This window comes from Pinus tabuliformis, chromosome J (assembly GCF_031772625.1).
Source record: "Pinus tabuliformis cultivar Carrire ecotype Pingquan chromosome J, CPIR1, whole genome shotgun sequence".
In the NCBI taxonomy this organism is placed as follows: domain Eukaryota; kingdom Viridiplantae; phylum Streptophyta; class Pinopsida; order Pinales; family Pinaceae; genus Pinus; species Pinus tabuliformis.
The window spans coordinates 83290693-83296265 of NC_142295.1; the positions used below are offsets into that span (position 1 = coordinate 83290693).

The 5573-nt window shown below is 35.9% G+C and overlaps 1 long non-coding RNA gene across 1 annotated transcript; it reads right to left on the reverse strand.

Annotated features, from left to right (window-relative positions):
- Positions 1–2625: 2625 nt before the first annotated feature.
- Positions 2626–3289, reverse strand: LOC149225622 (uncharacterized). Its single transcript, XR_016246978.1, has 2 exons — positions 3088–3289; positions 2626–2949 (listed from the first exon to the last, which is right to left on the reverse strand). It is a non-coding gene; the product is annotated as an uncharacterized LOC149225622 (long non-coding RNA).
- Positions 3290–5573: the final 2284 nt, after the last annotated feature.

Consider the following 5573-nt stretch of genomic DNA (forward strand, 5'->3'; position numbering starts at 1 on the left):
GATTCACCTCTTTCTTTGGCTAGTGCTAAATAACAGGATCATCACGCAAGATAATCTTAAGAGACATGGTTGGGAAGTGCCTACAAGATGCACACTCTATTGTGATAACCAGGAGTCAGTGTAGGGTTGTGTTTGGGTAGATCGTTAGGGGAATGCCTCACAATGTGGACAAAACCCCCATCCTTGGAGCAATTTTCCATCATTCCAAGATTGGTCCTTTGGCATATTTGGTTACACTAGAATAGAACCATGTTTAATATTTAGGTTCCAAATATATGACATGTGGTGTAGAAAAAAAAATAAGCAATGAAGGATCTCAACACATAAGGTGTAAAGAAGAAGAATAAAATTCCAATTGGGCCCAAGATTGATACTTCTAAGGCTTTGGATTTCTTTGATGGAGCCAAGTGTCATGTCAGGGATTTTTCAAGAGAGGGAGTAAAATTTCACCTTAATAACCATCATTATTTCCTTTTTAGATTGGGGCTAGGGCTCATATATAATAATAAAGCATAATTTATTGGGCTTTGGATCATCATTGATTTTACAATGTCTAGGCATGTGAAGTGCCTACAAATATTTGGTGATTCTCGAGTGGTTATTGATTGGTTATTGGGGATTGGTACATTACATAGTTTGGCCCTAAATCCTTGGCAACAAAGAATTTTCCAACTACATGGATTTGTTGAGGAGCTAGAGGTATCACATATCCACATGGAACATAATGTTGATGCAAAAAAAGATCAAAGGAAGCATTACTCTAGTTTATTGGACATTTAGTGATAACGGAAAAAATCGCTTATGTCCTTAGGGTGAAAGCCATGAACATTTTCTCAATTGATGCTAATGTACTCGTTGGAATTTTATCAGTTTTTATGATTTATTATTTCTGTTATGGTTTGGTATACATGCCTGGAAAGATGTAATTGAACAATATTATGTATACTTTGATTTCAATAAAATAAAAATAATACGTTTTTTTAGTGAGAAAAAATAAAAAAAATAAAAAGATTCTTTGACAGTAAATAACCACCTTATGTATGTAATTTCCAAGCATGTTAGTAAAATAATGGACAACATGGATAAAAAAAAATCATGAAAAAAGTGACACTTTTGTTTTAAGGTTCATGGTTACCTATAATATGACCTCTCATATGCCTTGTAATTTAAAAATTATTTCTATACAGTCCCCTTGGAATTAGGGCAAGTATCAGAGTATGGACTTTTCCATGTTGTTTGCATTTCCTTCTTGTTTTCAATCATAAAGAACAACAAGGGAAGCTGCATCGTAGCAAGTCCCTGCCAAGTTACTTTTACAAGTTAAAATTATAAGAATATAAAGTTATCATAGCTAAAGTTTTATAATATGAGTGTGCCAGTGCATTAAAGAGTTGCCGCAAGAAAAATACACGAGTGTCTTACCATAGGAACAACTGGAAATAATCCTAGGGTCTCCGATAAAGTATCTTGAAGATAGTGCATATTATTCAATACTGTGTTGGGCAGACTCTGAGAAAACATAGTAATAGATTCTTTAATGGTCACACATTCATTCTCCTTGACCACGTCATGAATTTCTTGAAGAAGCTTTTTTTCAACATCAGGTTGCTTGCAAAGCAAATGAAAAAACCAACAAAGGGTTCCTGCAGTTGTGTCCCGGCCAGCTATCATGAAATTCGTAATAACATCTCGTAGATACTTGTCAGCGTATTTCTCCGGTTGCTCCTCAGCTTTACATGAAATATGCAAAACAACCGCATGGAATTATGGACATACACGCATACATAATTGTATTCATATTACATGTTTAAATTATATACAATAATTATGAAAAAATGGTAGGTTTAGGAACCCTAGTCATACGAAATTAATACAATATATATAAACATAAAGGATTCCAAAACAAGTTTCTTATTGATACTGTGGATTTAAGTGAAAAAATTGTTAAGAAACAAAGTATCGAGATAAGTACAACATACTAGAGGTTGAGCATGCTGAAAACGTATACAATAAGCTGAGAAGAAGCATATGCATTTATGATTACAAAACCTTAATCTCCATATCATTAAATACTTGTGGAAGAAGAGTAATGTTAATGGATGTTAAAAGTTAAAGAAAAATTAAATTATTGTATTGAGAAATTCTGAGTTGGGGGTTTGTAAGCCAAAACTGCTATAATAAAGCAATTATGTTAGAACCTTCACATAATATAATTCTAAAGTAAATTTTGGAACAGAGGGACTCCTTAGCAAACTTACATTAAGAGTGTACAAAAAGCTATAACTGAGTGGCATGTTAGAAGAAAATGAACGATTAGGGGATTTGACAATACTTTCTAGTTTATAATTATCTTCAGAAAAAAGAAGAAGAGTAAACCCCTTCTTCCACAATTTTCATTCGAGTCAACCCCTGTATTGAGATGACTTTTTGCGTTCTGAGACCGAAGTACCAACATGATAAAAACTTAGTACAATGGTTTGACTACTCTTAATATCTAAAATATAGGCTTTACAGTGAGAATATGTACAAACGATATACGCTCAGCAGTAAACAAACATTATACGCTAAAGAACTGACGGATGCATTTTGTACATACTTTATATGTTTCGCTAAATGTACACTGCATTATGTGAAAATACTGTTACATATCCGCAGCAAGAAAATCTTAGGAATAACCCTTCTATCTCAGACGTGATCCTTCAACATCCTGGCTAGTTTGCTGGAGCCTTTGGAGCAAACACACGTCATTTAAAGAAAGCAAACAATATAAATCTCACCAATGGGTCATTAAGCCTAACTCAGAGAGACTAAATGAACAAGAAGACTTTAGAGGTTGATGACGTACTGCCCTGGACCAAAACTATTGGTGTGAACAACAGCAGAGTTTGGAATAAATGACCGCATTGCACCAGTTAAAAATTCTAAATCTGATGGACCCCAGATGTTAACCTGTTAAAACATAGGAACCTACAAATTTTAGAACATGATAAATTTTCACTAGTATAAGGATGTCTTAATACTTTAGTGTTCAATTTGACCTCCTAGAAAAAATCTTCCAACGTAAAAGAGGGCATAAAATTTGCTTACTGTCATTGCATCATCCCCTATGCCAGCCATCGTCAGGAGAAGACCTGCAAAGCACGATCATGGTGTAATTCCATTTGTGATTGCTTGAGAAAATCATAATCTAGGTATAGACACCAATTCAAAAGAAAAAGATCACTCCTGTTGCCTGCATATCAACCCTAGTTCTGCGTACAATAGATAAAAACTGACCAAATATTCCGACAACTAACCTGGATTGCCACCCGCAGTTTCTGAGCAAACCAGGGTAAGAAATATGTGATCTAACTGAGAGCCAACCCTTATAGGTTATCAGTCCATGTGCATAATAATCTTATCAAATCTAAGAGCGTGATATTTTGCTATTGGGTGTCTAACGGCTCAAGTAAACTTGAATATTTTATCTTACAGAGAAGGCAGACACATTAAGAAAACAATGATTTATAAAGCTGTATATAAGTGATCCAAATAACATTAGCTTGAATTTGTGTTCAGCAGAGAAGCGTTGCAGCCCCTGATACAAAAAAGAATAGTCCATTCAGAGACATGTTGACCAGATTTTATGTTCAAATACATTGAAAATACCAGCACGATTACCCATACTTTTAACCCAAAAGCCGCATAACCTATGACTGTAAGCGATTCATTGAGTTCAAAAGGAAGCGACTAGCTGGCCTGTTTTGTCTAGGAATCAATAGTTGCAAGTACCAACCAGTAGTCACAGTTTCAAAACCCACAAAGTGCTTCAATTGCCTACGCGACATGGATTCAATCGGTAATTTTAACGCTATACCGAAAGCAGATATCCCCACCATCGGGGACTCCAGTCCTGTGTGGAAAGCTCTCTATTTTTTTATGGCCTGGTAAAGCTATGATATTTTAGTTTAACTTGAACTCACCTCTCCAGCATTGAATATGAAGCGCTGTTGATAAAAAAACAGCAGAACAGATGGGAATGTATCTTGCGTATCCATCCCAGTCCCCAGAATCTGTAACAAAGATAACGAGGACAAAACCTCAGAAACCTTAAGCCAATAAAATAAAATTTAAAAGCAGGTTCGTATGATTCAGCAGGCTAGTAATAAAAATCTCTTCCCAATGTATTCAACAACTAAGCAATTTGCGAGTACTGAGACTGGCGAAGCCACAGTTCAAAAGCTTACCTGAAGAGCTAGGAGATCTGGGAAATGGTTTCGAGGAACTATTACTTGAAGCCCTCCCCCTTTTCACAACTTCATCAGAAATCGCAGAGGCCTCCCGTTCCTCCCGTTCAGCAACTTCATCAACAATTGCAGAGACCTCAAGTGCTTACCTTGCCTCCGGAGAAGTTGCTTCCAACCGACTTTGGGCTTTGACAAGTGCGACGAAGGCTAACAGCTGTTGAACCATGGTGCATCATGGCATGCACCAGCTGCCAATGTAGAACATTGCAAGAGGGAACACCGAGCTTTACTAAACCGCATACCGGGCAGAAGTAATGCTAGCATTAAACCAGACACCGTGACGGTTAGCGCGAAAATGCACCGGGTTTATTCCTCCTTTAAGCTATGGTCCGGCCTCTTCCGCCTCGGGAAGAGGCCAAATAAGATGGCGCACGATGGCCAAAGAATGACTGCAAACAAAACTTAGCATATCCCACTAATAACCGCCGTATAACAGAGAAACGCAGGGGTCAATTAATGCTAAGTGGGGGTCCTATCGATCACTATAGTCCCTGCCGGATGCCAGATGGCAGGGACTAATAATATAAGTAAAACCAACATTATTGTACTCAATATTTCCTTTGGTGGATTATGTTATGTTGTTATTATAGTAATCGAGTTAAATGCATGGATGAGAGTGTGGTGAGTTGTGTAATTTTAATTTTATTTTTTATCTTTATGTGGGGGGGGGGGGGTTTGTGTGTTTGTAAATGTGATTTTTAAATTTTATATATTTATTAATTATTTGTGAAGATATATTATGTTTTAAAAAATTTAGTAATTGAAAATAATTTGCTCGTGGTTTATAAATTAAATATTTTTGAGTTTTAGTTTTTTTTAATATATTATTTTATTTTGGCTTGTCAATCGGGATACCAAGTCAAATATAGAAAAGTATAGATTGTAGTGTCCCAAAATCATAGAGAAAAAACCATGAGTAGACTAGATAATATAAATTAGTTTGATTTCTCCGTAGATGAGGAAAACGACAGTTAGGTGCATCCAAAAAAGTGATCCCATAAGTTTGCAAATGCAAGGAAGTCTAAAAAAAAAGTTGCTTAAGATATAGGGCATCGCTTGTTGAATTTTGTAGCTATGGTCGATTTTCATAATTATTTTAGTTATTTATTTATGTAAAGCATGTTCTTCATGCTAGTGTCAAAAATAAAATATTTAAGGCATATTCTTCATGTCCATTTTGAAAAGAGAAAAAAATGAATTTTTGGCTCCAAAATAAGTCAGGTCGGCTCCCCTCTAGTCAAGTCGGCCCAACCAGAGAAAGGCATCCATTCGACCTTCAAGATAACT